General features: G+C 45.0%; 1 protein-coding gene across 9 annotated transcripts in view; it reads right to left on the bottom strand.

Moving 5' to 3' along the window:
- The window catches only part of CASZ1 (castor zinc finger 1), a 286,724-nt gene extending 263,228 nt beyond the window's left edge, over nt 1-23,496 (bottom strand). For 5 of the 9 annotated variants that reach the window (XM_017825758.1, XM_017825756.1, XM_017825751.1 and 2 more), the window contains exons 1-4: nt 22,512-23,496; nt 17,049-17,194; nt 16,834-16,940; nt 15,041-15,413 (exon numbers count right to left, since the gene is read on the bottom strand). The gene's annotated coding sequence lies outside the window, so the exon portion shown is untranslated. Of the gene's footprint in view, nt 1-10,467; nt 10,898-15,040; nt 15,414-16,833; nt 16,941-17,048; nt 17,195-21,365; nt 21,720-22,511 lie in introns of those variants that run through there. The other 4 variants (XM_017825746.1, XM_017825747.1, XM_017825748.1 and 1 more) reach the window with 4 other exon arrangements.
- Between the last annotated feature and the right edge of the window lie 344 nt (nt 23,497-23,840).

Genomic DNA, 23,840 nt, shown 5'->3' with positions numbered 1-23,840 from the left:
CAAGGCCATGGATTGTATGAAAATGGGTCTGACAGAGGGTGTAACTATCACTTTGTAAGCAAAGGAAAGTCCTTCATCGAGTTTGTTACTCATCCACTTCCCTCCTCTCCTGTACAGCAAGAATAGTAAACAGTCGCCCAAGTTACAACAAAACAATCGGTATTTAAAACAAAACAATGCTTCTTGTTTTTCAAGTTTTCCTGGAGCCACCTCCCTTCCTGTTCAGACCCATCATCTTTCATTGTTCCTGAACACAGCCATCACCACCAGGCACATGGAACTGCAATGATACCAAGCCTCAGTACTGAACCTCCAAGAAAGTTATCACCTGGAAAAGGCTTGTGATGCTGACAAACTGGGGCACGTGTGCTTTGGACAGCTACAAGCCCCACTGCTGCCTGCAGTCCTCAGAAAGCAAGGGTAGGAATCAATGAACTATCCAGGAGTAATGTTCTCAAATCAACTCAGCTCTTCATCTTTCTAAGGGAAGCAAGCCAAGGACCATGCTGAAACCTTAACCACAGGGCCCAGCCACTCTGTGGACACTAAAGATGCCAGGGCAGTTTCCCAAAAAGCAGGTGTAGGCTTTGGCATCCTGGGCCAATATTTACATTCCTCTTTGCTGTTACAAAGCAGCCTTTCCACGCAGTTAACAGCCAGATCCCCAGGGGAATGTAGGCGCCTAGTTCCCATTTCATCGGGAATAAGATGTCTCTGCACCTCTGAACCTGGACTACAGCACTTCAGGATCCCTGGCAGGAAAATGGGTGTGGAAGAGTTTAAAGGCCATTTCTACCCTGTCTTGAAATTCGTGTTATTGTTCATTCCATACAAAGCAGTTCTGAAAAGCTCCCAAGCCAAAACTCCCTGCTTGCACAACAGGGTTATGATTTACATTCCCTTTGCCAGGGTGCAAATGATACCTCGTGGTGCAAGGAAGCAATGGGATCCAGACCTTGTGACAGTTAAATGGGGAAATCACTGCCATGGCATGGATCAGACAATGTGGGTACAATCCTGTTACCAGAAATGCTCAGCACTGGAAACATGCAGCACAGTGCATCCACTCTGCAGCCCTGTCTCCCTTAAAGACACGGACACATGCAGTTTTAAAGTGCTTTAAGCAGCTAATTAGGGTGTCTTCCCCTCCTTTATCCCACAAGATGATAATTGCATTATAAAAATGAATATGTAACTAAGCAGAAACCACAGGAGCGGTGATGGCAGAAAGGGAGATGGAACCAGCAGCAGCCTCGCTCCACAGTCACAGGTGGAAGCCCTCACATTAGAGAGACTCACGCTCCAGTGCGGTTTCTGTAGCTGTGGGGAGGAAAACCTCGAAAAAGCCCCACATCATTTAGAGTCACAAGAGTCAGCGAATGGTTTAGTGCTTAAACAATCGATGTCAGGAAGAGAGAAGATCCGTGAGAGTGTGTCTGCCTCTTGCTCTCCCTGCATACATCTCCCCAGAATGTCTACAGTCATCAGGATAATTTAGAAAGGAAAAAAAAAACAGACTTGGCTTGGCCTAACTGGGGCTATCACTGTAATTGTGGAAGGAAGTGAGAACATACCAGCAGGGCCCCAGGGAGAAAGGAGCAAAGTGAGGGGAATGGAGACTGTCTTTGTGGGACCCTGTGAAGCTGAAGAAGTGTCAGAGAGCAGCACAGTGATGCCTGAGGGTGGAGCAGAGCTAAGGCAGTTGGAGCCTCCTGCAATGGCAAATAGCGAAGGATCTGAGCTTGGAGCACATCCCCACAGCCAGCACAGCCCTGGGTTCCCTCAGCAGCAAACACCGTGGGTGACCAGGTAACTGGGCACATTCTCTACACATTGAAAACGAGAGTTATCACTGTAAATAGCTGCAGGGATAATAAATATCCTTATGATTTTAGAGAGGAAAGGGGGGACCCTTCCTAGCCCCAGTTCTTCTCTGCCCCCTGCGGAGCACAGGCAGCCTCTATTCTACCAGTCCATTCTTCCACATCCAGTGCATTATTATGAACCCTCCAGCACACACAGCTAATTAGGGAAAATATCCTTTCTAGCAATTTAAATGATTTTGGCATTTTCAGGAGGGCACATGTAATATTCAAATTACTTCCACTCTGCGCTGCCTTGTCTTGCCTGGCTCATCTTCCCAGGTGAATTTGTAGTCTCTGAAATGCTCTAATTTCCCACACAAGCCATGTCAAATATAATTTTGGTGCAAAGTTGGTAATTATACGTAACATCAGTCTGATGTTAAAAACACTGAAAAATTTAGCAAGAAGAGACGAATGGAGAGACACAAGTCTGAGACCAAGGAACGAAAGGCGTGCGGCCCCCTTAGTATTTGCGCTCGTTAATTAATAATAGCATGTTTTCAGGAACTGAAAGGATGTGTTTCCTGAACTGACTGGAATTCACTTATGTCCCAATTACATTGTCTCAGTGAAGAACTTCGGTCAGGTCTCGCTGCAGAGCCGCAGCTAAACCAAAAGCAAAATCCAGACTCCCCGCTCGCTCCATCACAGCTGCAAGGGAATGGGAAGGAGCAGGAATCTCACCACGGGGCTCAGACCCAGAGAGCAGATTGTCTCCTCCTCTGCCACCCCTGCTGCAAACCCCTCTGGAAGTAGTCAAACAGATTTGCATCAGTGAGTCACCAAGTGCATGGATATGTATTAGAATAAGTGTAATTATAACTGCTGGCCCCAAAGTATTGGGCAAACATTTTAACAGACTTGTTCCTTGGCTCCAAAGAGAAGAATTAACATGAAGAGTGAATTATCTGACCCCATCATCAACCCTTCCCCAAGGATGCCTGGTCTGCCTGTTTCAAAGAGCATCCCAACCCAGCCTGCTTTTTGACACCATTATCCCAGAACACTGGCTGCCTGTTAAAAAACAGTTGAGAATTCATGAGTTAACCCATTCCACTCAGAAATCCATGCCTGCAATAACTGCTAGGAACCACAGAGCCTTTTGCTCTGACATTGTTGCTCCAGGTGATCTATTTATGGTGTTAATACATTATGGAAGGGGAAACCCAAGGCACCCCATGATCACTGTTTGAACAGCAGTTTCTGGCTCTTATGAGTACTTGGACCACAGCTGGTGAGGAAGACTTGCTTCGTTTTGATCCTGAAGGCCTTATGCCAACAGTCAAGAACCTTAATAAAAGGCCTGGTCATATAAGCAAAGTCAATACGCCCAAAGCAAGGATTTGACCCCAAAGAGTGAAATAAGAGCCATTGAATAAAAGCTATTAATTCAGAGGAATGAGGTTTTTAAGAACTGATGAAGTCTCAAATAACCTGGAAGCTCCTGGACATAAGTAAACCCCACTTTTGCCTTATTTTAGCCATTGTCTGCTTGTATACAGGATTCCAGACCTAGTGTTGAATTTCAGTCTTTGTGTTTAGTGTGTCACACCCCTCTCCATCTTTCTTCAATCCCACATTAAAAGAAGAAATCCCTTGTTTTGCAGATTGAACACTCCCTGGCTTTTCAGCTCACTCCACCTACTCAAAATCAGTTCTCACTTCTCTTACCCTTTTTCACTCTCTTGAGTTTGTGCTGCTCATTTAACTGTGGCTGGCTGTGCATAAACAGAAAATCCATCATGCTCAGACCACATGGGCCAGAGAAACCCAGAAACTTTCACCACAGCTTTATGAAGCCCTTAAGACCCTTAGATAAAAGCAGCTTTCTAAATGTAAAGAGTGGTTCTGCAAGGCTTTTCCTTCTTGGTCTGAAATGATAATGTGCAAGAGCAGAATAGGAAAAGATGACATTTGACCTCTGATTTCCCAAGTGCTAACTAGCTTTCCTTGCCATTTTGAATTAGGTCTCCAATGGAAGGTCAGGATGTGGCGAAGTAGCTGAATAAATATTCCTTTGCTGCCATGGCAATGGTGCAAACAGAGCCGAGCACGTGCCAAAGGGAGTTGTCATAAATCACAAGTTGGTCAATTCTGTTTCGTTTCCAAGCAAGGGTTACATAAACTGGTTGGAAAGAGCTTCACAGAGGAGCCAATTTTCATTTTCTTCAGGAAAGTAAAGTGTTTTCTCTCTTTAGTGTACTGCAGTGTTCTCTCAACCACCCTCAGGCCTGAAAGACTCTAATTTCAGAAACAATTCCAACTTCCAGGGCAGCTTGAACTCTGCCACAGTCTTAGGGATATCAAGGCACATCCCAATACCCAAGGTTTTTTTTCACCTGCCACTTAACAGAGAGATAGATAGATGCAGCACAGAGAAAGCTGGTTACCTTCAGAGGTAAACCTTATCAAGGATTCTGCGGGGTGAGCTAAGCATGTAGAATACACATTTTCAGAGATCACCCTCTCCTGTCCCACTGGACCTTCCAGTATGGAAATGGTCTTTACAAGTCTGCAGTGCTTTCCACTCTCTCACTGATGGATCAGAATAGTGTTCTCTGGTGCAAACAGGTATTTCTGTGACTCTTATGCCTATAAACTCATTCCTTTTGGAGCTGAGACAACAAAGTGGGGACTTTGCCCTTCCCACTGGAGAATGAAATTTCTATGCTAAACACCATTCAAACACCACCAGCAGCAAAATGAAATCCAGCTTGTCCTTTGGCAGCTATTTTGGTTTTGTGGGCTATGATCACTGAATTGCTTGGGAAAAGGGAAGGAGGAGGTTCTGCTCCATCATTTGAGAAGCTGCACCCTCAGCCTGCTTTATAAGGGACCCACTTGGCAACACTCCCCCCTGCGTGGCTCTGTTACTGCACGGGGTGGCCAGTGAGCTCAGCTCCCTGCAAACCTTGCTGAGTCCTGTCAACACTGCATCTCATCTGGGCTAATGCAAACCAGAAACTCACCCTCCTGGGAAGGGTCAGATAGAGTTGTAAAGCATGAGAGTGCTGACAGGGTCTCCAGCAACATGCTCCTGTTGTATCATTAGGTCCATATTCCCTGCATCTCACTGCTCCTGGACGATGCCTTGGTTCATTCTGATGCCAGAGACATTCTGCAGGCAGACACAGGCTTCCTTCCAGTTCACCCAATTCCACTCTGCCCAGCTCCTCCTAAATTTCACATTAACACCTATGCTAAGAGAGTGCAAAACTCTACCAGTCAAAACAGTGGAGCATTTGTCCTTCAATTGCCTGACGTGTAGAGGGCACAAAGCAAGAAAGGATTTGGCTTTTAAGCCCCTCTTTGTTTGTGAGCTCCTCCAGCTGGTGGGGCAGATATAACATGACAGAATAATTTTCTAGGCAAAGTCTACAGAAGTCACCAGAAAAACAGTGATGGTTTCAGTGGACACGACTAGTCACAGGCTTCCTAAAAATAGCAGAGGAACAGTTTCACCCACAGAAATATTCATAATTAGCAGACCAAATATGACAGTAGTATTTGCATAAGGGTAGGCAGCACCCTAAGGAGCAACAGTCTGTGCTGGTATGGGACCAGGAGGGTCTCCATGACTTAGGGGTTCCTTGTGAATCACACTGATCTCCTCCAGCCTCTTCCTCACAAGGGTAGTTCACCAACTGTTCCATCTCAGGCAGCAGGGAAGCAAACAGCTGGACAAGGGATTTTTGCCTTTTTGTTACAAATGTCCTGTGACCTGGCACAAAATAAAGGACACACTGATCACTGTCTTCAAGGCCTGAAAGAATTTAATGCTAACTGAAGTTAATTCTGGACTCCTTGTTTAGACACAGAGGATGAAGGAAGAGACAGAGTGAGAGCGCCAGGGGAGCAACTGATTTCCCGTCATTTCATTTCATTATTACCAGAATCAAATAAGCAAAAAACTCACGCATCAGGCTTTTATAATCATGAGAGCTGAAAATGAATGAATACATTGGATTACTTTGTACTGACATGACTTCAGAGCCTTTACAGTCATAGAATTTCAGACTTTTTGGAGACTATTGATGTCAGAACTTGCCTTTGACTCATGCAAGTAAGAAAAATAACCTCACCTAATCATAGGACTCTACATCTGGGTCTTTAAGCAAAATGTCCACCCAGTTCAATGCTATTCTCATCACTGTCTCCCGAGGTTAGAAAATGAATTACCATTAAGTTGGAGGTCAGAATTAGACACAGAAGAGCCAAGGTAAGATCCAGATGCAGACAGTGGTAGTTTTGGTGCCGGGACTTAAAATGGACCTCACAGCACATGTCACCATAGTTCTGTGCTTTAATTTCCCCCTAATTCTGACTCAAATTATTTTATGAAGTCTGCTGAATGGAAATAGAGGGTACCTTCACTAATCTTGCTTGATCACAAGAGGCTGTAGCCTACAGATGTGGTTAACTCAAGAGTGTGGCTGTGAAGGTCCCAAATCAAAGACTTGCTGCTGAAGCAGGTGACGAGCCAGTTAAATTCAGGATACATTCATGGTTTTGACTATGTAGCAGCAGAATGGTCTCCTCTCATTTTCTGTGTTGAAGCCCAGCCAGTCCCTTACCAGCGTGATACAATCCAGCAGCATCTAATCGGCTGCTGCCACCCTCGGCCTTCCCCCACCCTCAGCACTGGCGGATATGTCAAAGCAAAAACATCTCAGCATTTCTGATCTCCCTGGGGTCACATCTGGTTTGAGTAAGGCTCCTCATTTGGTTCCAATCCACTGATTTCCTGCTACTGTCCATGAAAAAGAGAGTGCGACTCTGTGGCTTCCCCTGGGTGTAATGGTCTAATCTGTACCTTGTTGTGCACTGCAGAGGGGAGGGGGAATCAGTGCTACTTGGGAGCAGATTCCTCTTCCCCTGTGATTGCATCCTGCTCTTATGCAAAGCACCTTTATTCTTGCCAGCAGTGGCAGCCCCAGATGTCCTGGTGCCCTCCCTGTATTATCATCCATGTTCCTCTGGCCTCCTAATTGAATCCTTTCCTGGCTGGGACAGGCTTTCCTCATTATGATGAACTGGATCCAATTCTACTCCCACCCCTCCATCTCCCAGTCTCTCCTTGTGAACACAGGGCAGGCCCCACAGAGCTTCTGTGGGTGGATGACTGCCCCAGTGAACCGTTCCTGCAGCTACTGGAATGTTGCTCATGATGTTAACAGAGCAGGAAAGCCCCAGATAGGTACAAGGTGGTAAAGGCATCTTCTCTGCCAAGATTCTGGCAGCATCAAGATGCAGTTTAGTTCTGAGAAATAATATCTAGTTGTTTTAATCTATAGCTTTCAGAGCCATTTATCTAAAACATCATTGTTTTGCAGCTGGTGAAGCAGCCTAAGAGTTCTCACAAGAGCAGTGGAGAAGCCCAGGAGTTGATTTGGTCTCTTGCATCCTCATTCCATAGGATCCTCTCCATAGGAGGGCAGTATCCATGATTAATGTTTCACTCATGCACTGAACAAGGAAGGGCAATATAAACAGAACAAATTATCTTTTTTCACTCTCACTTATCCACTGAAAATCTCATACTGAGGGAAAAAAGTTCAGTCCCATCACCTTATTTATCCTTCTTCCCCTTAATCCAAGCTAGACTATCTTATGCTGCACCACATGAAACAGAGACACGGGTTTTCTTTGCATGCCCTCATTCTGGGAGCAGGAGCAATGCCCCAGTGTTACCACACTGAAGGTGACTCTGTTGTGCACTAAGTGGTATTAGGTCAGGCACAGCATCACTCTATACGTTGGGTTTGGTACTTAAACTGGTTTGTACAGAGCTGGGTAATTTATTATACAGATGGCATTAGCGTGTGCAGGGACAGCCAGGCCTGTGTCCAGGCAAGTAAACTCAGGGAAACTGAGGCACAAACCCATTTGGTGCATTGACTTCAAGGCAAGTTCTCAAGAGCGCTGGGAGGAGACTCAGCACTGCAAATTCCCCCAAATTCCCCAAGTGCCATCACTTTAACTACTAACTCACATTCTTCTACTGCACTAAGTGCATCTGGATTTCATCAGAGCCTGGATATTATTTTTAAAAATAGCCAAATCTTTGGAAAACAAAACCCCTCAAAACACCAGAACAAAACCTCTGATCTAGAGTCTTTTCAGCATCTTAGGGAATGAGAGATGCTGTTATTGTTACTAGAAAGGCTCTAAAGGCAACAGCACAAGGAATGATCTATAGGGCACGAGTATGTTTGTTATGAAATAATTTGGATCCACAGAGGAATTCCATATGTGGCTTCCCCTCTGGTGACTAGAGGTTCCCACCTTGGCAGAGATCCTGGAGTCCCATGCCTACAGGCTCAGCAGCATGGAAGGGGAGGGTGGACGCTGGAGGAGTAATGGGATCATCAGGCGCTGAGGCTGCTGCTTGGCACGCCGACAATGTTTGTTTGCACCTCTTTGAAGATGAGAGATGAAAGTGGCGCCCACATGGGCTGCCTTTGATTAGCTTCTTATTTTTAACATTGCAGCTGCGATTATTTTTCTTTTTCTTGAAGCATTTCTTCCCCAGCACCAGAAACTCTGAGGTTCCCTTCTCTAGGGAGGTTCAACTTCAAGGAAACATAACAAAGAGAAGTGTGAATGTAAAGGAGACTGGACAACTCCGGGCCAGTAGGGAATTATGTCATTTTATTTTTAATTTTACTTCCATTTTTTTCCCCAATCCCCCATCCTCAGTGGGTCTCAGAAAGAAAATACTTGTTTACTTCTTTTTTAATAGGGAAAATAAATGAGTCCTGGGATTGTACAGAGCTGTCATGAAGAGGGAAATGTCTAATGGTTCAATTCCCAGCTCTGTCACTGAACCACTCTGGGACTTGGGGAAAAGTCAGTTCGCCCATCTGTAAAATGGGATTTATAATGCGTTGCTTCTCAGGGGTATTGAAGGAGTACAAGTAGCATTGATGGAATGCTTCGTGCACCTTGGATAGAAGGGGCAAGAGCCCTGTGAAGTGCTGTCCTTAATAGATACTTAGAGGAGTTTCCTTCACTGTGGTACTTATCTGACCACAGCAGCCGAGTGCCTCCCAGCTGCTGATGGATTTTTTTTCTATTACCTCCCTGCACTGTAGGATTGCCGCAGAGGAAAGCGAGGCAAATGGCAAATTGAATGGAATGGACCCAGTCACATAGAGAGTATGTGGTAAAGTCAGGACTAATTCTTTATTTCCTAAGTTTCTGCCACATCCATTAGACTTTCCTCCTAGTTGTACAAATTCTGTGATCTGAAGGCACGAGGGAAAGCTGCCTTCCCTTCCTTCTACACTGGGCAGTGACACTGTTGGTGTCTTCCGGGGGTCACTGTTTGTTGTCATCAGTCCATTTCCTATCATAATATTTTGGGGTTTGTTTCTGTCCCCTGCTAGAGCAGTTTTCAGACAAGAATTTGGCCAGGTGTTAATCCAGTTATCCATAGTGAATGTCCTAGCTTTAACAGGATGATGGCAGAAAAAAAGCTTAGCCTGCTGTTCCCTGTTTTCAGGACCAATTTACAGAGGTGATAAAGAGCCAGATATACAAGTGATATCAGAGGAAACTGCTGGTAATTGGTACTTCCAAAAAAGAGCTTCACAAAGCTCTGCTGCTTGTATCAGCTCAAGTTTAACTTCTGCCGGAGTGCCTTAAAAAATGCTAGGCAGAGCCTGATAGCAACAATGTCAATTAACAACATGTAGAAATCTGGAGTGGAGATAAGAGGAACACCCAAGGACAAATAACAATCAAGCTCTCGATACTCATGCACTTCAAAAGAAAAAACACAACTACGTATGTTTATGTTGATTTCTTCGGGCTATCTATCAAGACATTTACCAGCCAAAGAGAAGTGGGGGCACATGAGTTGAGTAAAAACTTGTAGCACGCTTACACAAATCCAGCCAACTCTGGTTCCACCAAATAAAATACCTGCTAAATCCTCTAAAAGACACCTCAGCCTTGGCATAGTCAGTCCAAAAAGCTTGGATTAATCCAGTTAAAGCACATAATTTACACAGCTTTCCTTGTTTTTATGGCATTTCTGCTGCTCCCAGGAGAGGCAGATAGTTGCTTCAGCCAAGTACACCATCCAGATAATCCCAGTGCCCAGACATGGTCCTGCTCAACCCAGCTCCTCATAAGTGAATAAGCCAGTCTTATAGGTTCTTCTCAGGGATATTATGAAGTGATATATTGTGCAGGATAGCTTATAAAGTATACTTATTTCAAATTCACTCCAGCCCCACTCCATCCAGTCACATAGACTCCAGGACACTAAATTAACCCCCTGCCAAATTTACTGCAAGCCATCTGACCATACCATTTAGCCACAGTAAAGACAAAATCTATACCTAGCTACAGTCAGGAAAGCAGGCAACTCTGTGGAAAACCTATTTATATCCCTCAAGGAGATCAATGCAGAGCCCAGGCCTGGAGGCCAGTGACCTTGGATTGACACAAAACTTAAAGGGAAAAAATTAATGGTGTCAACTCAAGAGGCCATAGCTGTTATTCCAGAGGATTCAAAAGCCAGCCCTGCAGTTTACTGACCAAGAAAAGGTGCTTAAATAGGGATGCATTTTTTGGAAATAGAGCAAACACTCACCCATTACTGGTGCAGGAGCTGCTTTCCCAGGACTCCTGGAACGGCTGCCAGTGCCACACAGTCCTTGGTGGCAGCCAAATATCTCCCAGATGTCACCAGTGCAGTGTGACACAAGCAGTGGTGTCTCTGGAAGAAGTTTCTCCTCAGGTTGTTCCAAAGTGACACTGTGGTGAGCTTCCCATGGGCTGCCTCCTGAAGGTGTTCCCTCAGGGGTCTCCCGCCAGGGAATGGCGGATACCTGTGAGGCGGTGGCAGGGGGTGAGGCACCCGCTGTCTGAAGGGGCTGGAGGCCACACACGCTGATAAGATGGATTTTCAGGCCTCAGATTCCTCAGTTCTGCCTCAGCTCTTCCTTTGCTGCCTGAGCCTTTCCTCAGGTGCCTCAGCTCTTCCTCAGTCACCCCAGCTCTTCCTCAGTTCTTCCTCAGCCACCCCAGCTCTTCCTCAGTTCTTCCTCAGCTGCCTCAGGTCACCTTCAACTGCCCCAGGTCACCTTCAGGTTTTCCTCAACCGCCTCAGCTCGTCCTCAACTGCCTCAGCCCAGAGCAGCAACAACCCCTGAGGGGCCACTCAGGGCGCTCCAACAGTCACAAAATGGTGGCCCCGCTGCCCAGTACTGAGGTACCAGCACAGTTCTGTGTAGATGACACAGCCTGATGCTGCTGCACAGAGCAGGAGAAAAGGCAGCCATGGCAGGAGACCAACACCTGCTCCTGCTGAGGCACCGGTGGCTGCTCGGACTGGCAAAAATGGCAGGAAATGGCGGGAAACAGCAGCTGCCTCAGCGGCCCCTCAACCGACCTCAGCCTCCCCCAGACACAGGCCCTGAGGCAACCCTGACCCAACAACCACAGCACTGACTGCTGGAAACCTTCTCTCCAGTGCAAACTCTGTCCATACCCCAAAACACTACCAGGAAGGGCTTTTAGGGGCAGAAAAAAAAGTCCCCACCCTGTCACAGCTGACCTCAATTTAGAGGGTCCAGCTGAAAACGAGACCTGCCTCACCTGGCACGGTTGTGAGGTAAATCCTGGAGAAAGCTATGAGATTTCTGATTCTGTTTCATTGTTTGTTTTTAAATTAAAATGGTAAAAGTTAGACCCTTGAAAGAGAAGATTACAGGGACAGGGATGTTCCATGGAAGTTGTGCACAATCAGGTTTTATTTTTGGAGTAGCCACTGGCTGCTGGTGCAGTGTTGGACACATTAATGTGCATCTGCTGCCCTTAACACCTCTTGCTTTGTTTTAATTCAACCATTTTTAGGCAAGAATAAATTTTTGGGTGTACAGGTCTGTGCACAGGAGGGCTGTGCTCTGTAATGTGGCCATGTGGGTTACTGGGGCGCAAGTCATAGCAATGCTGGCCATGCTCTGATGTTCAACTTTCTTGGGGACTTTTTGTAAAATTATTATTTTTATAACTTTTTGCACTGGGTGACAGAGCCAGGAGGCTGATCCCCCAGCCGGGGACCAGTAGTTCCCATTTGATGTCCAACACCGACCCCGTCAGCTCTCACAGAGGAGCTGGCTGCCACATTGTGGCCTGTTCCCCCAAACGTCACATCTGGCTGATGTAAAACACACATGTTTTGACTGAAGCTTTTTCTTTAAAATGCCAACATTAAAGGAAGGTTCGCTTTGTAAAACTGAAACTGTAAAACTCTTCTGAAACCCAATCTGGGGGATTAAAAGAACCACATGAAAAGGGATAAATATGACCTGGACATTTACTTCCTGTGCAGAAGTTCGCTGAACATGTGCCTCCCAGCCTGTCAGTGCGAAACAAGACCTTCTGCTCTGATTTCCAGAAGGGGGAAAAAAAAAAGAGGAGAAGAAGAGAGGAAGACAGGAAATTTTGTAAACTGACAACTCTTTTCTACTTCATGGCTCATGCCAAAGACATTGGTTTCTTTACAGTGCCACCTCATACACCTTAAAACCAGAAAGATGCACAACTAGTAATTAGAAATTTAGTATTAACAAATTATTCGTATTCATACTATATGGCAAAATTGGTCTTGATCCATTTTTAACTGAGAGTTAGTGACAGAACTCCTTTGGGTTTCAGTGGGAAAAAGGTCAGACCTACAGATACGATGGACTGAGTCCAAGGATTCTCTGATGATGTACAGAAGAAACACATGGATAGACAAACAGATCTTCAGTTAGTCAGAAAATGGCTCACTTTCAAACAAACTAATGCAAGATGTTTATATCAGTATTGTCCATTTCAAGTATTAAAAGTTACAGTTAGGTTCCAAAAGCAACTTTACTTAAATATTATCAGACTTGAAAGGGGAAAAAAATCAATTATAGATTCTCTGTATTTCTTTCCTAAGTTTAAGAAGATATCACATTTTTTTCTGTTTTTCTTTACTAAATACTGAACTGGCAGAAGCTTGATTTTTTTTTAAACCAAAACTGACACTGTGATTTATTATAGTATGATTTCAGAAGACAAGACTTGGGGAAAAAAAACATATAAAAGCAGGCAATACATTAAAGTCATTACTGTTCTCAAAATAACTTTCTGATCTCAGGTCCCAGTGCACGAATTGCAGAGGACAAAATGCAATATAATGTAAAATTTGGCACTGCCATGCAGTTTGGGCAAAAAAAAAAAAAGTCCTTTTATCCCAGTCAAGTTCCCTAGAAGCCAGTTACACACTAATTTGGGATTATATTTCCCACTCATGGATGATGATGTTAAATTACATTGAAAGTGGCGTTAGTTGCCCAACAGATAATGTGAAGAAACACAACTTAAATACATAGAGAAAACAAATATATAGAGAAGACAGCACTTTATCTAAAGACAGACTTCCAACAGAAAACGTTGGACTCTGCACATGGAGCGTCGTGGGGCACCTTCCTGCACCACTGGGTTGTAACTGCTGGGACAGCTCACCCTGTGGATGCACACACAGGATCCTGGTTGGACCTGAGCTGGAAATATTTTGTAGTTCTGGGTGCTTGAAACTGGAGCTTGTCAGTTCAGCCCCACTATTGTCTGATTTCTTTGGTGGCTTATTTTATTTGTTTGGGTTTTTTTAACTTTAGAGTGATTGAGTCTGTACTGGTGTTCTTGGATAATACTCTGTCCCCTGTGTGAGACACAGACACTCCATAACCCCACACCAAAGTACATTTTCTCCCAAATATTCTCTCATCTTAACTGGGTTTGATCTTTGAGATGGAAAGTTCATCTATTCTACTTGCAGCCTTGGTTTTCTAATTCCACTGAAGCCTTTCACATCATCTGCTACTGTATAGAGCTGGCAAAACAATCTTCTTTCTTTCCGCCTAATCCTGACCCAATTTAAAAAAACAAAATAACAAAAAACCAAAAACACCAACAACTTTTACAGTTTCAAGCCAGAACCAAGCAAAACAAAAGTGTGTTTCAAAGTCATTGTTCCATGGAGAAAAACCAGTTCCCAAGTCCTTTCCAAATCCAAAGTGGACAGTTCCTCAGTCACTTCCAAGCCGGAAAGAGGCCATTTTATGAGCCAGAAAGCATCCATTTTCTGCGTCAGTCCTGAGCCAGAGAGGCTACTGCCTGAGTCAGTTCCAGGGGGGGAATGCCTGGCACTTTTCCAAGCTTGGGAGTGTTGCTATCACAGCAATTGTTTGGTGATGCCACCCCAATAAAGCTTCATTATGGTGTTCCTCTTTCTATAAACTTCAGTGCCCTCCAGTGTCCCCAGCAATCACTTATCTAATATTAGGATATTAAAAAATATGGAAAGATTTTAAAGAGACTTATTAAAATGCAATTAGCAGCGTGTACGACTTAAGCAGTGAGATTATTTAAAAAAACGACTTGATTGTGTGGAATGCCACGCACCTTACAGAGATAATAAAGCTGCCAATCAAGTCCATTTTCAAATTAGGAAATTTTCATTCTTTTTTTACAGCCCCCTAAGTGAATATTAAAACTGATTATTAACCTCGGAGTGCAGCAGCAGCCCCCGAGCTCTGAATGGGAGGTTTCATAACCGTGGGTAGCCTGGGCTCCAGTCCCCGCTTGGGCTGAGATCTCGGCGCTTATTTAAAGGGACAGCGCTCGCCCTTTGAATGAGGAAACCTGGGAAGCCTGGATGGGTCCCTTGTTCGGAAAGGGGCAAAGCTCCAGAGCTTGGCACGGGAAGTTGGAGGCCAAAGCGAGCTGCCTGCAGTGGCCGTGCCGCGGTGTTTTAGAGCCGTGACAATCCGCAGGTAAGGCTGCCCCCGCACGTCCGATCCCAGCATCTCCACCAACCCTCAGCTCCCGGCGCTCAACCTGCCTTTTGTCCAAGGGAAAACGTGCACATTAAATAAATGTTTCTGTGGGAACACACACCTTTGTCATACCCGGGTTGCTGTGCATAGATTCTCAGTGGATGTTATTATTCTATGTTATTACTTCCCTTGCTAAATGTAAAACCCTGTCATTTACCTTGCCTTCTTTTTATTTAATTTCTGTCCTACTGAGAGACAATCAAGTGTGACACTTCCTGCTATTTGACTTTGCTGGCATTTTTATTTCATTTATAAAAATGGATCTTTCTCTGAGAAATTAAGTCACATTACCTTGACAGGTTACTCCTTTTGCAGCTCTTTACTCCACTGTCAAAGTAGATTTATTGATGCTTCCTGGATTTCTCTCTTCAAGCTTGCAAACTGGAAATGATGAATTCTCTGGAAGGCAGCAAGCTAATTCTTGACTTGAATGCTTTATTTTGGGATAAATGCAAAGATTCAAAGGGACTGTCTTAGTAGAGGGTAGCCAGAGATTCCAACTCCAAAGCAGGAGTATATTTTAGTATGTGCTCAACCTTAGTATATGTCTAATTTTACCTTTGCTGATCTCTTTGGGAACACACACAGCCCTGAAGGTATGGACTTGGGCACTTCACCATGCTGGTGCCAGGCTGCTTTGCAGGAAGGAGAGTCCAGACAAAATCTAAACAGAGAGAATGTCATTGAGTTTGGAAGCATCTAGAAGTTATTTTACCAGCACATGTCTCTCATGACTGTAACTCCCTCTGGAATCTAGCAGTGGCACCTGGATCTACTTAGGATTCGCATGGAAGCTATCTGCACATCTTTTCAAAGTAAATAATCTGCCTGGGTTGGATAATGGGGGTTAGGAGGATGACAAATTGGGTTAATAAAATGTCAGCAAGAGCCAGGTTTTTAAGTCTGGAATGAGTCACAAGTGAAACAAGTTTAGTGGCCAGGGTTCACCCTTGATCTTGAATTGTTATTTGTCTACATCACTGAGTAAGCAGGGATCCAGTGTAATTCAGCATAACTGACAACCCAGCATGGGCAATATTCTTGGGGGGTGGGGGGAGAAAGGTGTTACTGCCTCGTTAGTCACGGCAGTTAATGAGAAGCACTGAAGAAACAGTAACCACAGAGGTGGAATTAGACTTCCAGGTGTCTGGGCTGAAAAGCAGCACCCCCAGCACACCCCAGATCTTGTGCTGCTCCTGAAGCTCTCAAAGTGCCTCTTTTCCGCTCCCCAGTGTTTTCATGGCTCATCTTTTAACTGGTTTGGGTGGGGAATGTATGGAGTGGTTTATATACTCATCAGGATGAGCTGAATGTCCACGATCCTTTGGGAGTCTGAAGGTTAGAGGGGAAAGCAGTGCAGTCAGTCACTGAGGTACATCAGTGAGGACACGTGGGGGCTCGGGAGCTGCACTGCAGCTGGGTTAGTAAAACTGCAGAAAACAGTTCCGAAAGAACTGCTGGTTGTGGGGTTTTTTGGTTTATTTTTCCCATTTCCATAAACAACTACTCGCTGCTAAGCAAATTTTATGATGATTGGAACCACACTGGCAATGACAAAGAGAATTAAAGAGATGTAATGGACATATAATCTTTGGGTCCGTGAGACACTAAATGTATGGTAATGTCAGCACAGTAAATAACTCAGTTATTAACATATGCTAAAATTAGATCAAGCAAAACAAGCATTCACTAATACTGAGACAATTCCTGGCAGAGAAGAGAGATTACTGAAAAGGTTTGAGTAAGTGCTGTGAATGGGTGATTGCCAGGCTGGAAAGCAAACTTCCAAAAGCATGAAGACTTTGTCCCAGAAGCTGCCTTGCATTCCTTGATTAGGATCAGCTTCAAGAAAAGCCTCACTGTGGGTGCTGGCAGAACCAGACATGAAAAGAACAAGCTCTACCTACTGCCAAATCTTCCAGCTGCAGCTTTGACAGCAGGAATTGCCCTGCAAGTCTGTGCTGCAGAAACTCAACACAGAGTTACACAAATGGTAAAGCAGCAGGAAGTCTGATACCCAGCAATTCAAATAAATTAGAGCAACCAATTGAAAATATAACTGTGTGTTATTTGTAGCAGCTTACTGAGCAAGGTAAGTTTTGATCCAGACATTCCTGAGCATGGAAGTGAATAATTAGGTGACACAGTCAGAGCTTCTATGTTTCTTCTCCTAAAAATAGACATGGAAGATCTGAAACAGCAAAAGGGGAGAGAGAGGGAGAATATTGAAAGCATCCCTTCAGTAGAAAAGAGCAGTTCCAAATCCCGGGATCTTGCCACCCCCCTGAGCTTTCCTCACCCAGCCATGTGTGTTGCAGGATGTCTGGCTGCTCCAGGCTCCCCGGCTGCCTCTCACAGTCCCTCCAGGTGTCAGCCTTGCACTTTGCATGAGGTTTTCTTCCCTCAGCCACATCTGGAATGAAGTGCTGGGTTCACTGGAGATTCCTGACAAGAAAACATCAGAGATCTTAAAATATTAAAACGCATTCCCTAATTTCATTTCAGGACAAAATGCTGAATTATCACAGCCAGGCCTCCCTCAAAACGGCCAAGCTGACGCCGTGGTGTGCGGGAGGGGATCTAAGTGGGCCCATTAACTCCCTGCAGGATCTGCCAAGAGGACTGTGAACATTTGCCAGCCCAGAAACAGTTCAGGAGCCAGGACTTCCACTTGAGTCTTCTTTTTTTAGGATCTAATTGACATGACTGTCCTTCCCTTGGCCTTAATCCCTAGCTCCTTCCCAAGATACTAAAAGCTTTTGCTCTCCTCTGCACTCTTGCACATAAATCAGAACCACACCGAGATTTTCTCACTGGATCTCGTCGTGGCAGAGCCCCTGGAAGCTTGAATGAAGGCAAGGACATGCAGGCCCACCCCATCATCTGCCCCTGCTCTGACTCCAGGGTTAAATTGCTGGCAGTGCTGGTGTTTGGTTTAGCACGAGCACTGTGGGAAAGGCAGCAAAGAGAGAGAAATGGGCCTTGTCAGCCACACTTGCAGCGATAGGATGGCACAGATAGCCCAGATGTCAGCAGGAAGATTCCCCTTAGGATGTTGCTGTAATTTATGATATTGCTCAGAATTGCTACAATTCTTCAGGCAGGTCAGATTTGGGATGTATTCTTAAAACCACATGCATGAGAAATAATGCATGAAACTGTGAAAACAGAGCAGGAAGGGGGTTGTGTCAAGGCTGAGTTATGTGGTGTGGTAGGTTTGCAAAAATGCAATGTTTGGTTCAGGCTGAACTGTCTCTCAGAGTCATGAGTAGAAATCAGAGGCTTGGCAGAGTCTCAGTCTTGCAGGTTTTGAGATGACATCAGTGAATGAGAAACTGCACTGAGGTCAGGGGTTTAATTCTTGTAGTGTAGCCACAAAAGAGCTGTTCAGTGGCAACAATTTTCAGTAACTACCGGGCTGGGAAGGCTTCAAATATAGGCTGTGATGGGTCCAAAGGTCTGTATCCATTAACTGTCACAGGACAACTGGCAAACACAATAATGAAGGCAGTTTCCACAAGGTCTTCCAAAAAGTCCGGGTGTTTCAAGATTTTTATGGCTGTTAGGAGCAAGTCTGTCATGAAAACACAGTTCTGGGTGTCAGGTGCCACCAGTTCTTCACTGTGGACTTTCAGAATGACCTTGGGGAGCCTGGCTTACCCCAATACCTCAGTTTTCCAAGTGGTTGCCTGCAACATTAACTGGCCAGAGTTTGATTAATTAATTGCATTATAAATGTAAGGGCACTAAAAAGACATGAAAAAATTCAGAAAGAGAAAGATAGAAGTCGATCACCTCTGGCAGTTTCAAGTGCACAAAAAGTCCATTTGGTCACATTTGGGTGATCAGTAGCTCTCACCACTCTCATCAAGGATGACTTTCAGTTCTACGAGCATTAGTTCTCCCCTTTCCACAGCTGTCAACTATTCCTCATGTAAAGGTCTTGCTCCTCTTTCAAAATTACCTGTATTAAGGCAAATTATGTGTTCCCTTCCTTTCCCTGTTGAAAGTCATTTACATGAAGAATCACAGAACCGAGATTATAGATACTGGGGGAGGGAATGCAGAAATATAGCTAAGACTGGAAATTTGGGTGGGCCTCAATTTATGGTGGACAGCCAAAGAACAAAGGTCTGATGTCACAGTAAATCATTTATATTGCAAATGATTTAAAATAATGAAAACCCATATGCATTAAATTTTGCCCTGTACATCCATTTGACATATTTTAAGTAGACAAAAGATAGATTTTACATAAATCTTCAGTAAATGTACTTCGAAAAAATATCACCAGGCAGTAAAGCCTAACTGTTTTAAAAACAGTCTTTGTCCTATACTTGAGCTCCTGCTTCAGTGGGCATCATTCAAAACCAGCAAAACACTACTCAGACTGTCTCCCCTGTCCTTGAGAGAAAACAAAAAAAACAGAGAAGGAAAACTAGACTAAACAGCTTTTGAACAGATCCTGCCAAAGTTGTCCTTCACACTCTTCCAGGTGTTACAGGAATAGTTGCTACACCTTACCCAAGCCACCTGTGGCTTTGCCTCTGAAGGAGTCTATTTCCATCCCCTCATATAAATTCTAAAGTTTGTATTCAATATTTAGGGTCTGTCACACACCAACACGTGCAATTTTACAGACCAGTTCCCAGTCTGTGGATTTTAACCTTTGGCTTATGCCAGTCTGTGCTGATGGAAGCTCATGCTCTTCCACACTGGGAGTTACTACACCATCTAGAAAAAAAAACTAGAAAATCTCTGAATCCCAATGCACTGGAAGAGGCATCAAATTCCTTTGGAAGACGCCTGGCACATCTTCACCAGGAACTGAGCTCTGGGAATGGACTCGATACCTCTGAGAACCACAGGCAGAAATCCTTCCCAGGCTCTGCTGCTGGATGCTCCAGAAAGGCAAGGGAGCCGACTTGCAGATGGGTTGATCTGACTCTGCCAAACAAAACAGAGCGAAGGGAATTTTGCATTCCCTGCGTACAAGATGCAAACGTTTGACAGTTCCCACAGGTACCACTCAAAGCAGAGGGTGGAGCCGGCAGATAACCCCCACTGCTGTGCTTTGAACCCTCTCACAGCTCGCAAACAAAGGGAGGAACGACCACCTCGCTGCCAGCAGGGGCTTCGGAGCTCAGAGAGGCCGACCGGCACCGTTTGGGTCTCCAGTCACTACCGAACATTTTTAGTTCCTCCCAGAGCTCTCTCGCAGGCTGATCCTTTGTGTGCTGGAACCGGGTTTAGTAAGGAGCAGCCAGGACACCTCCACCCCTGGGTGGCTGATCCCAGATGTTTCACTTTAATCAGCCTCACCTAACACTACGAGGGCTCTCAGGACCCAGACTGGTGGCCACTGGGTCCTTTCAGGTCTTTACAAGAGCCAAACTTGTAAAAATCTGATTTTCATCGCGTCTGCTGAGAGATTAAAACACACATCACCTGTTCTAATCAGTTTTAGAAGAGTCGAGTAAATAAGGATATGAAGCAGAAGGAATGTGGAAACCCTGCTCCTTTAACAAACAGGGTTGAAAATGAGACAGTTGGAATCATGGCTTTATAGGATCATGGGAAAATTGCCTAAAATATTTTAGGTGCTATAATGAAGTCTTAGGTGCTGTTTTAACTAAGGAGATTAGGAGGGGTGTGAGAACTAAATGATATTTCCAGGTACTTTTGTGTGGGTGGAAGCTTCTTATTTTGTTTAAGTGAAGCTTTTCTCTGGTAGTTGTTTATAGACTGCTTGGTATTGGTAAATTTTTATGTTGGTAACTTGCTAGTGAATGGAAAGCTCTATTTATGGTAGGTATTTCTGGAGAAATTGTTCTTCCTCCTTATATTCCTGCTTTATTCTGAGAAACTTGATGTCGGGGGAGAAAAAATACTTCCACTGAGTAAGGGAGAAAGGTCAGAATTATTAACTATTGACAAAATCAGAAAATCAGGCTGGATTCTGACTACACTGACAGGCCATTATTCATTAAATTCTCCTGCTTTCTACATGGTCAGGAATAGGCTCAGGCACTTCGTGTTTTTCAGTACCCACGGTTGTGTGATGCTTTTTTTTATCAGGAGCTTATATTTAGTTGCCCACTGCTGCTGTTTTTCATCCCAAGTGCTTTTGGGAGGGTGAACAGCTGATCATTACACCGAGTTTGCTTGCACCCCTGAGCACAGTTAACCTAGAGCAGCAAATAGTTATTGTATTGCACTTTGGTTTGTGCCTGTGGGCACACTTAAGTCAATATACATGATGGCTAGTACCACGTATTGCATCTGTCTGCACCCATGGGCCCTGGAATTGCCAGGGAGAGGGAGCTGGTGAATTAACTAGCACTGTGCCCGCTGGTGTAGTTACTTCAAGAGCAATACCACTGCTAATTGCTTAACTTCAACCTAATCATAATGTAAAATAACAGAACCAAAGTGCTGCGAGAATCCCAGTTCTTGCAGAAAACGGAGAGTAACATTTGTTTAATTCTAAGCTTGTTTGTTGCCAAAAGTGAGGAAGAAGCTCTTGGGGCAGGAGTCTCTGTTGTGGATAATTGCCCTTCTCCCCCTGCCTGTTCCACAGCCAGCACAGAGCTCCCTGCTCTCACCAAGCTCTTACCTGCATGAAATCTAGTTCAGGGCTGGTGCTTACTCTGCTCATTAGTGCAATTACCACCAGATGCTGTGTGAGATGAAGGTCACTCTGGCTCAGTGCCACGACTGCCTCTTCAATAGGGTGATTGCTAAACTAACTCTGAGTGGAAATGGTGCAGCAGGTAATGTTGACATGCTGCAATTACCGCTCCGTCCTCACAGCGTGTTCAAACAGCACTCGCTGCCTCCGTGCTGACTTGGCAACACCCGAACTGGCTTTGGGATGTGTATTGTGGGTCACTAGAAAATGTAGGAATTTCAGGAGAACGCCTCCCTCAAGCATTAGCTTATCTTCTCAGCCTGTGTCTAGTCAGGTCCTCTCAGAACTCTGTTGAAAAATGGTAATTAAGTGATAAGGCTGAGTGTAAAGTCACACAGGGATAGATGGGCTGGGGTTCAGTGGTGCTGGGAGCCAGTTTTCACACCTGAAGAAATGTGAAGTGGGAGTCTTGAATACTCAGCAGAAGACATTAATGCAAGGGATTGGATTAGCCTTCCCTAGCAGCAGGGTCCCCTTTCCTTACCAATAAGGCTTATTTTTACTTCTTTTTAGGAGACCAGTGCAAAGAAAGTCAAGCTAGATGGGCAGTGGGAACACAGACTGGATGAGTGCCACAAAGGGGCAGATGAGGAGGGGAAAAAGGTGGTAGAATTATTTTCCTTATAACAGTGTGGTACAGAGCACAGATTAAGTTGCTGAGCTGGTTGAAGCTCTGCAGTGCACTTTTTGTCTCTGATGATGATGGCAGGGCTTCACAGCTCTGCTAATGCCAACCCTGTGTGGCTTCCTGTTCATATGGATCTTGTAATAAACACTGATTGTGTTACAGATGTCTCTGGTGTGACTGGAGACTAATGTGACTGTGACTGATGGACCAGATAAGCTCATTAGTAAAGTATCAGAATAAAATAACTTGGAGATGTGGAATGGCAATTATCCAGATGGAAAATGTCAGATTAAAACTGTAGAAGAGTTAATAATGTATTGGTTTATAGTATTATCACTGCAAAGTAAAAAAAAAAAAAAAAAGTAGAGTGTTTATCTAGAGGGTGATGCTGCTGAAAGCTGATGATTAACCTTGTAAAAGGGACTAAACCAGGTGGAAAATACCATGTTCCTGTGACCGATGTTTCTCCCCTCCAGGTGGTTTTCTTTCACACAGGCTTGTCCTTCTTGTGACTGCAGCTCAGGAAAACCTGTGTAGATGGGTTCTTCTGCACTTCTTCTTTTTAAGTGTCAGTAGGAACAGGACTCCCTGAGCCATAATGCCTCTGGAGTTCAGAAGTTTATAATAGTGTACAGTGAGCTATAACCATTAAGTCTTCCACTCAAGTAAGTGGAGATTGGGTTTAGAGAGGATTAAGCTGTGTTATGGCAAACATTTACTGGGTATTAAAGGACAGGGCTAGAATTACTAGCTTTTTTTAACTTCTAGCAATCCTACAAAGTTGCTTTATGCAAGCTCAGTGAGCAGGAGAGTAAGAGGGGGAAAGGCACATAAAACCCCCAAATATCTGGCGGGATCAACGAAGACATTGGTTCTGAACGATGAACCAGTTGTTGGGGATGGCATCAGACAGCAAATATGACACACAGACCTGAGCTACCGTGAAACTCTGCATTAGTCAGCCAGGTTAATTGAGTTCTTTCCCAAATCCTCAGGGAATGTCTGCAGATGTGCAGATGGAGGTAGGCTGGATCAGAATGGTTCTGTTTAAGTGCCAACATCCCTCAGCCAGGATCTCTCACACGTGTCTGTCAGTGGGAGGGTCTGAGTCCTGCTCCAATTTACGGGTTTAAACACAGGCACCACCAGGGCGAGGCTGATCCCAAACGATTGCTGTGCTCAGCATCTCCAACGCTCCTGTCCTGTTCCGTGAAAAAGGGATCTTGAAGTGCACGTGGAGTCTCCTCCTGCCCGACTGGAAGAGCCCTGGGTACACCTCAGATGAATTTTCCCTAGGGATGGAGGCCCCTCATCTTCCCTGGAAGCACTGCTTAGGCCTTAGAAGAGTCGGGGGAGTGTTTTTACTCTTACGGTGTTTTGTTTTGTTGTTTTTTTTTTTTTTGCTGCAAATCACAGAATATCCCGAGTTGCAAGGGACCCACCAGGATCATCCCGTCCAATTCCTGGCCCTGCACAGACACCCCAACAATCCCCCCTGTCCTGAGAGCATTGTCCAAACACTCCTGGAGCTCTGGCCGCCTTGGGGCCGTGACCACGGCCCTGGGAAGCCTGTTCAGTGCCCGACCACACTCTGGGGGAAGAACCTTCTCCTGAGATCCAACCTGACCCTGCCGTGACACAGCTCCAGCCGTTCCCTGGGTCCTGTCACTGCTCACACGGAGCAGAGATGGTGCGGTACCGCAAGAGGATGTTGAAGACCCCAGTGAGGTCTCCCCTCAGTCTCCTCCAGGCTGAACAGACCAAGTGACCGA

The sequence above is a fragment of the Lepidothrix coronata genome, unplaced genomic scaffold, assembly GCF_001604755.1.
Source record: "Lepidothrix coronata isolate B3197 unplaced genomic scaffold, Lepidothrix_coronata-1.0 Scaffold122, whole genome shotgun sequence".
In the NCBI taxonomy this organism is placed as follows: domain Eukaryota; kingdom Metazoa; phylum Chordata; class Aves; order Passeriformes; family Pipridae; genus Lepidothrix; species Lepidothrix coronata.
This window is presented reverse-complemented; position numbering and strand designations above follow the sequence as displayed.